Source organism: Ursus maritimus, unplaced genomic scaffold (genome assembly GCF_017311325.1).
Source record: "Ursus maritimus isolate PB19 unplaced genomic scaffold, ASM1731132v1 scaffold_29, whole genome shotgun sequence".
Lineage (NCBI taxonomy): Eukaryota > Metazoa > Chordata > Mammalia > Carnivora > Ursidae > Ursus > Ursus maritimus.
Window position 1 is genome coordinate 34336530 of NW_024425452.1, and position 12817 is coordinate 34349346.

A 12817-nucleotide genomic window follows, 5' to 3' on the forward strand; every position below is an offset into this window, starting at 1 on the left:
CCCACAGCTGTGCCAGCTCAGAGCATGGATTACATATGCTGGGGTTGGAATAGTAGAGTAGTGGTCTGTTTGCTTGATGTTGCATGTACGTCAGACTTGGAGGCGGGAGCATTTAGAAAAGGAAAGAAAATGTTTACTTGCCCAGAGTGCAAGGGAGTCAGGCTTGAGAAGACTGGCTCATCAAGTAAAAACACAATAAATACTTGAAAGAAAACACCCCGTAACATTATCAGGGTTCTCAAGTGCTCGTTCGTCTACCGTTCATGGTTGAAGCAACCTTTACACATGAAGTCATGACTCACCTTCAGACGTTCCATAGCAAACAAGCTGGAAAACAATTGTTTTTCCTTACGGAGTCCAGGCTTATGGGACATGTTCCAGGTTTTATTATTTTGGGGACCAACTTTCAGACAGGATGGTCATGTTATTTTTGGCTTATCTCAGGGTGCAAAGTGATTTTTCTTCTTGACTGGAGAATAAGAAATGTTTAGTCCTATTAGGAAGAGAGGAAAGTATGCGTTTTTGGCTCCTCCTTCCTTGCAAACGTGATTCTTCTGTCTGTTATGGTGTTGCTGGGATATGAAGGACAAAAGCAGAAGTCGAGCATCTTTTTATGAAATGCTGGAATGAGGGACGTTGAAGTCCGGGTTGAGTTGTTGCTTGTGTCTCTGTTACCAAGGTCTATGGGATGTTCACCTGACTAGAGAACACTAGCGGATTTTATAACCCTTCAAGGGAAAATGATTTATGAGCTTCAAGTAATCATTCTCTTCAAAGATGCCTTTGTTTCCTCACGTCCTCAGTAACAGCAAAACAATTAAAGGCAAAGGTGAGGCAGGCTGAGCGAGCTGCTTCCTACGGGCCAGCCCTACAGCTCGCTGGTTAGTGAAGAAAGAACACTTCGAGATAAGTGACGGTATGTAGGTGTATAGAGCACCTGTCTTTCTATAACCCTTTGTGCAGATTTTCCCAAAAATTAGAATTGTGCGTATCAAAAAAAAAGGAAAGAAACAGATGAGGATCTGAAGATCTGGAAACTGTATCATGGGAACCGACCTATGTTCCTACCAGTGCTCCTCGAAAATCTCCGTTAAATTACCTCAGCAGGAGAGGATGATTAAGCCATACTTCTGGGAGCTGAAGCAAGGGCCAAGGCTACCAGAAGCAAGTCCGTGTTTACCTTGAACATTCCTTTGATATTTGCAGTTTACTCTATAACATATCCGTACTTATTTAATATAAAAAATCATCTTTCACGTCTTCTCTTAAAACTGATGCTCCAGGAGGATGAGGCAGGTATGTCCCGAGACTTGGGGGGCTGACATCCCCAGTACCTAGGCAGGCAGAGAGGGGAAGCGGCTTTCTGACCCTCCCTGTGCTAGGCTCCCTCTGGCTCTCTTCTGACCGGCCCCTCCCTGCGGATGGGGAGGCCCCGGGAAGCCTGGGGCCTGGCTGGCCTGGCTCTACCAGACTATGGTTTGCTTATCATCGGGGATTGTACTAGGCTGGCAGTGGGTGGGGCAGGTGGAGAAACTAGAAAAGACACCTCAGCTTCAGAATCCCAGACCGAGGAGGAGAAGACAGTCATTAGAAAACTTAGCCTTCCTGTGGCTCTGTCTGCAGCCCTTAAATAAACCACTACTTTAGTTTACATTTCCGTTTCCGTGCAACAGAGATTGAAATACCTGGTCCTTCTCTTTTTGGCTTGTTTTGTCAAAAGAATGATTCAGCTCAGGGCTGCGAAGAACAGTGTGTGCTGTTTGGAGACAGATCGCATGAGCAATAAATACTAAGTCGGCTTGTTTGCCAGGTCATCCTCAAAGTGATTCAAGGTATGGCGGTCTCATTCTCCTTAGCCCTATTATGCCAAGTGTTTCCCAAACTCCACTAATTAAAATGGAAAGGGTGGCTGTTCCCCTAGTACTGTTAAAATGGCAGTTCACCTGGCCGTGCTGTTTGATAATAGCAGCTCTGTAAATCAGCATGAGCGTTCAGTGAGAGGCAAAGCCTGATCCTGAGGGAGTCTGATTTCTACTCTCATTATTAAAGTGAGAGATTCAGGTAATCCATGGGACGGGATTTGAAGGAAGGGACACAGACCTCTTGGGCTTGGGCAGGGCTCTGTGGGGGAAGTGGTGACTGAACTCTATTCTCAAAGGTTGGCAGGAATCCCAAGTGGGGGTAGATGGCAGTCCAGCCTGGTAGGTGGAATAGAGTGGGCAAAGGCTCAGAGGACTGTCTTTGAGCCCTCACCCCACCGGCTCCTGGGCTATAAGAGCCTCCTTCTCGTGGTGAGCCCGTTCACTGATTGTCTGCTTGTGTTCTCAGGTTTTAGTGTCACACCTTAACCTCTGTGTGTGTGTGTAGTTGAAGGGGTGACATTCAGCAGAGGAGAGTGTGGTTTCAAAGACCAGCCCAAATTCTTCGCCTTGACTTTTCAAAGTCCACTAAATCTTTCCTAGTTGAGCTCATCCTGTTTAAAATACCCTCATTGGGCTGAACTGACCCGTACTAATTTTAGCATGTACCAAACTAGTGGCCTTTCTCTCGAAGGACACGTGAATGGGAATGTCTAAGTGTATTTGGTGAAGATGGCATATAGTGGGATAGATTAATGACATTTTGAAAATGGTTTTCTTTCCAGAAATATATTTGTTGTTTAGTTACAGTAAAAGTGGTTGGTATAATGTAAGTCATTTTTAATGGACTTTCTAGGACAGTGTGTCTAATTAATCAAAGCTGTATTAGTTTGCTAGGGCTGTCATAATGAAATACCAAAGACTGAGTGGCTTGAATGACAGAAATTAATTTTCTTACAGTTCTGGAGACTGGAAGTCCAAGATCAAGGTGTCAGGGTTGGTCTCCTCTGCGAACTGAGGGAAGGATCTTTTTCAGGCCTTTTTCCTTGGTCTGAAGGTGGCCATCCTCTTGCGCCTCCTTCACATAGTCCCTCTGTGCCCAGGTGGTCTTGGTGTCTTGCTGTGTTTCCTTATCACTTCCTCTAAGAACACCAGTCAGATTGGACTAGGGCCACCTTAATGGCTTCATTTGAACTTAAGACCCTGCCTTCAAATATGGCCACATTCCGAGGTATGGGGATTAGGGCTACAACATACAAATTTTAGGGGGACACAGTTCAGCCGGTGACAGCACCGTGTCCATATTGCACTGTATGTATACACACTCACGTGCACACACACACACAGTTTTTACAAATAGACACACAGCATTGACTTTAGGATGCAGATGGAAAGCAACTTGGTATTAAGTTACAGAGGCATAGATTCTGTAGGAAAAAATCTCACCACGTCCCTTTCAGTCCTTTCCTCTGCTTTCGGAGAGAATGAATATGTAAGCCGCTTCAGGCACTATCATGTGAGCACAGGGGACAGCGGCAGTGTAAGGCACACCCACATCAGTGCGGCTGCTTGCTGGGATAATGTTGACGTCAGACTGCCAGCTTGCCTTCCTTGCAGAGGGCCACCTTTCCTGTGACTATGTCTTCCTCCCCAGGAAGGTGCTTCCAAGGACTTTTTGTTTCTAGGATGCTAATTGTTAAAAATAGTTATTTTCAAAAAATTTCCTTATTTGGCAAAATAAAGACGTCAGCAGTCCTGTTTCCCAGGTCCGTGAATTCTAGCTGGTCTCCCCAGAGACTAGAGCTAGCGCGAGGAGATTACATGCTTCCTCTTTGTGACTTTATTATTTTTTTTTAAGATTTATTTATTTGAGAGAGGGAGAGGCAACGTGCGTGTGAGCTGTGGGAAAAGACAGAAGCAGAGGGGAGAGAATTCTCAAGCAGAAGCCTCCTGAGTGCAGAGCCCTTCAGGGGGCTCGAACTCAGGAATCTGAGGTTAGGACCTGAGCTGAAATCAAGAGCCGGCTGCTTAACCGACTGAGCCACCCAGATGCCCTGCCCTCTTGGTGACTTTATTTATTTATTTATTTTAAAGATTTTACTTATTTATTTCTGAGAGAGAGAGAGAGAGAGAACTAGCCGGAGGAGGGGCAGAGGGAGAAACAGGCTCCGCGCTCGACTCCCCGCTGAGCAGGGAGCCCAATACAGGACTGGAGCCCAATGCAGGACTTGATTCCAGGACCCCGGAATCATGAACTGAGCCGAAGGCAGATGCTTAACCAACTGAGCCCCCCAGGCGCCCCTCTCTTTGTGACTTTAAATGTAATCCACAAGAATGCTCTGGAAGCTTTGGGATGATAACTTTCCCTGAAGTTCTGCTGAGATGAGGTTGGCTAATGACAGGGACAACAGAAGTTGAAGCTGGTCAGAAGGAGAGCTTGAGAAGCAGTCAGTGCGTTTCCCAGACTGGTGGAGGTAAGGGGACCACAGCTGGGGCAGTACCGTATTCTCGCAGCTGCCCAGCGCTCTCTCCAGCACGGAGGAGGATTCCCCACAGCCTAGACAGAATGTTCCTTTAACATGGAAAGGAATCGCCACAAAGTCTCTTGAAAAGAGCGGAGCTGAATACAACTTGAAGGTTGGCCATAGAGGAAGGACCCACACGGGGGGAGGGGGGGTGCCTGGTGTCCCCAGGGGGGCATCTTTTGCTTTGGGAGAGCTCTCAGTTACACGTCCTTCAAGAATGTTGGGTGGGAAGTGCTGATTTTTATTATTTTATTAGAAAAGTTTTTAGAACTTATTAAAATTTTGGTAAGATGTATATAACGTAAAATTCACATGGTTTGTGCAACCAGCACCACCATCTGTCTCCAGAACATTTTCATCACCCCAAGCTGCGACTCTGTAGGCACTCAACAGTGACTCCCCGTCCCCTGCTTCTCCCAGCCCCAGCGTCCGCGTTCTGCTTCCCGTCTCTGTGAATGTGAGGACCCGGTACCTCGTGCGAGGACAGTCGTGCACTTTTGTCCTTGTGTGTCTGGCTTACCTCACATCGCATCGTGTTTCGAAGGTTCATCCGTGTCGCAGCATGTGTCAGAATTTCTTTTTGAGGCGGAAAGATCTTCTTCTGCAGGTCTGTACTCTGTTTTCTTTATCCAGCCATCGTCCAGTCTATATTTGGGTGGCATCCCGCTTATGGCTCTTGTGAGTAACGTTGCTGTGGACCTTGGCGTACAAGTATCTGTTGGAGTCTCGGCTTTCCGCGCCTTGGGGATGCTCGCCGAGGCGGAATGGGGGGTCGGAAGGTGTTCCGTGTGGAAGTTCTTGGGGAGCTGCTCTCCTGCCCTGGTAGCCGCCGCTCCACCTTACGTTCCCACCAGTAACGCACGAGGGTTCCGGCTTCTCTGCATCCTTGCTAACACTTATTTTCTGGTTTTGTTTTGGTGTTGGTTTTTTATGTCACCGCTGTCCTAATGGGTGTGAGGTGGTATCTCGTGGTGAAGCACGGCTTTTTGATAGCTGGTTTTTTGACTTGACTCTAACATACTTTTTCTGAAGGCTCCAGAATAGAGCAAAAGTAAATAGACAGTGTTGGGGACCCAGCAAACCTTACTATAATAGAGCGGTCAACGTGGGATTCCACCGATACGCTCGATATGCCTAGAATTTCTTGAAGTCCAGACCAAGGAAAGCAAGGGTAGAAAGAGGTGGGAGTTAAACTGATGGCATTTCTGGGGTGGAGACCTCAACCCACCGTGGGAGTGACCTCACTTTGTGGCTGCAGCAGGACGTCCGTGTTGGGATATAGGACAAAGAGCGCGACACCCTGTGGTGGGGGAGAGGAGTAGAGCCCTGTTTTATTATATTACGTAACTCCTTTGCCCTGATTCCTCAGTCACCAGTGAATCTTCGCATCTTAAAGTTTGTTTCCCAGATCATGTGAAGCATGTCCTCTGGTCTGCTTGGCCATTTTATTCCTTTTTGTAATTCACCAAACTGATGCCGTGGTTATAAATCATTCTCCTACGCCTGGTCAGTGTGACTCAGTTCATTACCTTTATTGCCCTTGGAGGACTGTGAAAACCCAGCTTCCTAAGTCTTCAGAGCTGGGGCTGAGCTGCGGTTGCTGGGCACATTGTGCCTGCCTTGCTCATGCCTATCTCCCAGCCATGCCTCATCTCTCTTTTTGGAAAATCCCCTCCAGATGGAGGCTTCCCAGCTTCTTTCTGGGGTGTTCCCCCGCCCCCTGTGTGGGTATGATGTTCTTCTCTCTGCCCAACTGAAGTTTCTGCTGCAGTGGGAGCCCTCTGCTCTCAAGTTCACTATGGCTTCTCCACAGAATGAGAAACTAAATCAACGAGTACTTATTGCATTTCTGCTATGAGCCAGGCCTCATGTGGGTTGCTGGAAATACAGCACTGAGCAAAGCAGGCCCTGCCCTGTCGGTGCTTACGGAAAAGAGACCAGAGGGAAGAGAAGGCGCTGGAGGACTGGTCTATGCAGTCCTAGCCTTGCCTGTACTATGGTGTAAGGCGGAGGTCTGCTGTCATCTCCAAAGACGTCTCCGAAGGGCTCAGGGATCGTCATCGTGTCCCAGCACCCAGTAGTTCATACAGTAAGCATTTGCTGAACTGAACAGAGTCAGGAAATGCTAACTTAAAAAATTACTCTCTAGTCTACTGACTACTGTGTGGCTGCCCAGGACATAAGTGGAGGAAGTGGATTTAGGAGTCCAACCTGCTGTCCTCTTGGAGGCACCAGCCAGTGGAAGAAGGATCCCACTTGTTAATTAAGCATCTCTCCATTTCAGATATTGACTGAATATTTATCTGCATAAAATATTAGGTCCTGTTTCTGGCTTTGGAAGTTGTTCTTTTATTGGCTTTGATTCTGACTTTCAGACACGTAGTTTTCAGGTTTGGGAACACTTGCCGTTCCATGTTTTGCTCCTGGAAACGAGTTGCCCCCGTGCACTGGAGATGGGGGGGGTTAGATAGGAAGAAGCATCCAGAATTTCTCTGCCAGCTGTCAGTGCCACATTTTTGAGGTCTGCTGGGTAACTGAGTATTTTCTAGGAAATACCCAGGAAGAGCATAAAACTTGATAGTGTAGAGAAATGTGGGAAAATGTCCATTTGAGAAGGGAAGAGGGGTGTGTGTGTGTAACATCTCTAGGCTGAACCGAGTGGCCAGAGAGGCAGACTTCAAAAGCAAGATGCATGTTTAAGTCAAAAGGTAGTAGTTAGGAGGAGAAGCAGGATGTCTTCAATTGGAAAAAGTAAAAATCCACACTCCGTGAAAGAAATTGCTGACTTAAAATGGGCTCACAGAAAAGGAATCGGCAAACTCGAGAATTAAAGTAATGAGTACAAGTGGAAGGTGGTGGCTCACACGGAATCTATAAAGAGGAAAAGGAGACTGGGGGGAAATGTCTGCATTTCTTAAGCACCGCCCTGGGAGGAGACTGCAGAGACTCTGACTTTGGGAGGCAAAGCATCATTTCTAGCTGGGATGTGTTGCCTTCTGGAAATGCTTTAGGAATACCCGGGGCTCCGGTCTATCATGAGCCTGACTCACAGCTTGCAGACTCTCATCTGATCCCTGTGTGGTCCTGCCCCACTGAGATGCGGATGAGCTGAGTGCACCAGTAGTCTTCACGTGGGGGCCTAGTCACGGCCTGTGCAATGAGGGAACTAAGCTTCTAAAGCTGGGATTCAGAACTTCTGACCTTGGGCTCCAGCTGCCAGAATGCAGCCCAGCCAGGCTTTACATTTTGTTTCTCAAATGCCTTTGCTTGGAGAGAGAAAGGGTGATGGGTTAAGAGAGTGCCTTCTCTTTGTTTTGCTGGGGACAGTTGTTCCTAGGAACAGAGGGGAGAAAGAGCAAGTACAGATAAGTAATGAGACCTTTACGACCCAGGCCACAACGGAGATGGGCGTCCTGGCTGGAGTTTGGACATTGAAGGGAAAGAAGAGGGTGTGCAACTGGGAATTTTGATCTCAAATCTGAATGGATCATTCAGTCTTCCTCCATACGTGCTGGTTACTGTGGGACTTTGGATCCGTGACCTTGGCCAGCAGCTTCTCAGAGTGCCTTTCTGGCTATGCTGTTAGCTGTGTGTGTGTGTGCGTGTGTGTGCGTGTGTGTGCGTGTGTGTGTGTGTGCGCGTGTGTGTGTGCGTGTGTGCATGCGTGCTCCTTTTTTTAGGGTTTACAGGCATCTTTTGGATCTCTCTTTAATGTTCTAGTCCTGTGACCGAATTGGTGGTCACTGGGAAAACACATCTGCTGGTGTTTACACCTTAATGTGGAAATCAAGGTCCAACTTTAAGGAAATCACCCCCTTGGTGTGGTCCTCAAAGGACGGCCATGAAGAGCCTTTATTCACTCCTTAGAAGGATCCATGCCTGCATGCATCTTCCCAGTTTGAAGGAGATGGAGAGAATTGCTTGATCTGTCTTTAAGAAGGACAGAGTGTGCCCAGGAGTGGTGTGGGAAGCTGGGTGGGAGGAAGGAAAGTCGGGTAATTGGAAGGACTGAGTGTTGGGAACGTGTAAGGGAGAAGGGGGGCTGCTTATGCAGCCTTGAGAGGAGTCTGGGGCCTGCTAAGCACGCTCTCAGTTTGGGTTTGAGATCTTCCTCCCTCCTCCCGTCCTAGAAACTGGCCTAAACTACCACGCGTGCCCCTGGAGAAGGTAAACTTCCTTGTCTGGCGTGGTTTTGAGGGTCTGTTGTGAGTTTTCACTATTGTTGCTGTTGGCAGGAGGGCTTCCAGCCGCTGGCGAGAGCCCTTAGCCTCTGTGCTGCTCCGGGAAGCTTGCTTAGGGTGCATTGCCTCTGGAAGAAGTTGTTTTCGTGATGCTGATATTACAAGGAAGCGGACACGGAGGAGATTCGGGGAGGGGTCGGAGGAGCACCCAAAGGCAGCCGCTTCGCTGAGCCCTGCGCTTCCTGTTCGCTGTTTGGGAGAGAGCCCCTGGCTGCTCCCAGCAGCCCTGCGAGTAAGCCGTGCGGCCAGGCTGCCTCTCCCACGCCGGCTCTTACGGCCCCGACGTCGGGTCCTCACTGTCCTGCAAATGCCAGACTCTGGGGGCTGCTGCCCACATGTGCTGGCATTTCCCAAACAGTGGAACAGTGCCGCTTCTGCAAAACTCAGGCAACTCTAGGCTTCAAAAAATGGACATTATACAAAATCCGGCCAGACGACGGCCTTCTGTTTCTCTCCTGTCCTTGTGTGTTTGGTGGCCCAAGCGAATCAGTTTGAGACTTGGATGAAAAATGTTGCCTCATGGGCTTTTTCAAGGGTGCTAGGTGTCTGCTTGAGAGGGGAAGCCAGGGACGCCGGCCCCCCACTCTAACTTTGGGATTGGAGAACCTAGATGAAAGAGCTAGTGAGACAAAGTCCTCCCCCCTGCGCCGCCCCACCCCGCCCCCTGTTATCCGAAGGCTACCAAAATGATGGGTTCCTGGCAGAGGTCGTCTAGCGTTTCATTCAGCTTCCCTGGAGAACCTCTGAGAGTCCGGGTCTGCTCTTCACTCCCTCTTGTCTCCAGGCATCGGCTAGCACTTGGCTCCTCTCTTAGAGGATGGACTTTCCACTTGCAAGATCTCTGCATGTATGACTTGCATGACTCTGCCCTCAGCCATCCCTAAGTAGTTCCTGTGGATGAACAGGAATGGTTTAAGGGAGAGTAAAGGAAGTAATGAAAAAACACTTCCTTGGTGGTGGGTAAGGGGTTGAGATGTCTTTCTTTCTTCTTTTTTTTTTTTTTTTAAGATTTTATTTATGTATTTGTCAGAGAGAGAGACTGTCAGAGAGAGAGGGCACAAGCAGGGGGAGCTGCAGGCAGAGGGAGAGGGAGAAGCAGGCTCCCGGTGAGCGAGGAGCCCGGTGTAGGACTCGATCCCAGGACCCCGGATCATGACCTGAGCTGAAGGCAGACGCTTAACTGACTGAGCCCCCCAGGCGCCCTGGGGGCCGCGGTTTCTAGATCTCAGACACGGCCTGTTTGCTAGCTCCTGGCCAGCCCTGTGAGGGTGGCCCAACGCCTCTTTCTGACCTGAGAGAGTCGCAGGGAGACCTGCGGGGCACGTGGGCCTGGGCAGCCGCAGGTGGGAGTCAACGCTGGGTGCAGACGTGGAGAACAGCTTACACGGGGATCGGAAAACACTCCCATCTTCATCTCCTTCCTTGTTTCGTGTGCTTTTTGCTGTTTTTCTGCCGTCTGTTTTGATATTAGATGAAGTCTAATGCCTCCCTCTGCTCTGCTTATGACGCTGGCTGTAATACCCGATTTCCAATAAAAAGGAGATGATCAAACCAGACTTCATATTATTTTCCTTAAAAAAACAGGAGCAATTATTACCATATTTTTGACTTGATGGAGCAGCGTGAATCCCATGATGTACATATTTCTCATTAAAACTTTTAAACATCCAAACAAATGCCTTCTGAGTTATTTTTTATTATAGTTTTATTCATTTGTCTACGGTGCACAGATCAATGAACCCGCATGGTGAGTTTGATAGGAATTGGCTGACAGGGGAATTGGTGATGCTTGAAGAAGAGGCCAAGTAGCATTTCTTAGCTTATAATAACAGTGCTGGTTGCTCTGTGTTGATCTTAACTGGGTCCTGGCTACCCATACTTCCTATAACATCACATTTCATCTTACAGCAGCTCCACGAAATAGGTACTGTCATCATCTTCATTTTCCTGATGGGAAAATTGAAGCTTAGATCTTTTTTCCCCCCGTTGCTCTAAAGGAGGGTTGGCAAACTTTTTCTATAAAATACTAGAAAGTAAATGTTTTAGGCTTTTGAGCCATACTGTATCTGTTGCCACCACCCAGCTCTGCTGTTGTAATGCTAGAGAAGCCATTAAAAATATATATATAAAAACGAACAAGGGTGGATGTGTTCTAATAAAACTTTCTTTATGGACTCCAATACTTGAATTTCATATAATTTTCTATGTCACAAAGTATGAGTTACAAATTATTTTCCAGGAGCGCCTGGGCGGCTCAGACAGTTAAGCATCCAACTCTTGATTTCGGCTCAGGTCGTGATCTCAGGGTCGTGAGAACGAGCCTTGCGTGGGGCTCCGTGGTGGGTGTGCTGCCTGCTTAAGATGCCCCCCACTTCGGTGCTCGCTCGCTCTCTCAAAACAAAAATTGTTTTCCAATCATGAAAAAATATAAAAATATTCTTCACTTGGAGGCTGTATAAAAACAGGTGGTGGGTCCGATATGCCAACTCCCGTGTAGATGAGAGTAAGCGGGAAAGGAGGAATGGGTTCGGATGGACTGGTGGGAACCACACTCTTGCCAGAGGGAAGAGCACGTGTGTAGGGAGCACAGGGCAGGAAGTCTCTGAGGAACTACAGGAAATGCAAGCAAGATCAGAGGAGACGGGGAGGCCCAAGGCATCACCTTGTGGAAACTTGCAAAGATTTTGGACTTTGTCCTTAGAGCAATGGGAAGCCATTAAAAGTATTAAGCAAAGGAATGACAAGGGCAGTTAAAAAAAAAAATCACTGGCTGATAGGTGAAGAATGGGTTACAACTGGTCTGTAAGAATAGAAGCAGAAAAACCAGTGAGGCAGCTCTAGAAGGGGGCGGGGTGGCTGATGATGGTGTCAAACTAGTGACCAATAGCCGGGAGCATTTCCTGGCGACATAGCAAATGGTGGTAGAGCAAATGTGAAGACCCTGGTCTTCCAGCTTCAAATCTAGTGTCTTCCCTGCATGGTGTGAAGTTCTTAAAATTCTCAAATGCACATTGTGTTTATCCAAATCTGCCATTTATCTCGGAACCCTCATGCACACAATTCTGTCCTTGTGGAGGAAGTGCTCATAAATGAGGATAGTGTTTCTTAGTTTTGAGTTATTAATTTTCATTTCCTGAGGAAATGTATTTCATTGAGGGAAATAATCTCTTGTTCAAATAATAAAAAGACCAAAGATAATACTGTGGCAATGGTTTTATGTTATTTTTGTGCTGGTGTTAGAAACGTTACTGAATCCTTCCTTGAAGGTCAGCTTTTCTTAAAATTTGTTTAGCTTTCTTTTCCAAATGAGAAACGGTACATTCTCTTCTACCTTTGAAGGAATGATCTGTCTGGCTGGGCGCTCACCGTAGCACTCCAGTTCTGATACTAGCGTGTCTCTCTGGATCAGAGTACACTATCCTTTGAACAATATGATGCTGAGGGGTTAGAGTCTGTTTCTGTGGGGCCCAGGACTGGGAATTAGGAAAGAAAGGAAAGGGAAAGATGAGACTCATGTGTTGGGGCAGAGGGGTGACGGGGATGGCGATTTTGCCTCAACTTCTCTTGGGGTTCTTCTAGGTTCTAACAACCTAGAAGAAATGGATAAATTCCTAGAAACGTATAACCTATCAAAACTGAAGAGGAAGAAATAGAAAATATGAACAAATCGATTAGTTTCAACTTCTTAGTTCAACTTCTCTGGGGGTTGTGTCCTAGAGGCAGCAGCGGGTAATACTGAGCCGAGATGGGGTGGTTCTTAGGGGTGGGACCCAGTGGTTATGACTTCTCAGTGAACCTTCGTTTTGGCTGATCTTTCATTGAAATTTCCCTATATTACTGCTCTTTGTTCCTTTGTATTCTTTCCCCAATATAGAGCAAGGACTGTAGGGTCTGTATCTGTGTCTCGAGCATCTTCTCCCATCCCATAATGTACAGTGTCTTGCACACAGTAAATGCTCAATATTGAATACTGGCTGTTTAATTTGTCACCTTTGGCATCTGCACTGCACAGTGCAACCTCTCGTCTCAAAGAAGTCAGAATTTTTAAATCTAAAATCATCACAAAGAGGACACTCGAGACATCCTGAGAATAGGACAAATTTTAGGAGTAAGCAGTAGGCAAGAGTCGGGCTTCCACTGAGGATCTTCTCCCATTATGGGACTTTTGTGGACCCCTTCTCTTTTTGCCACC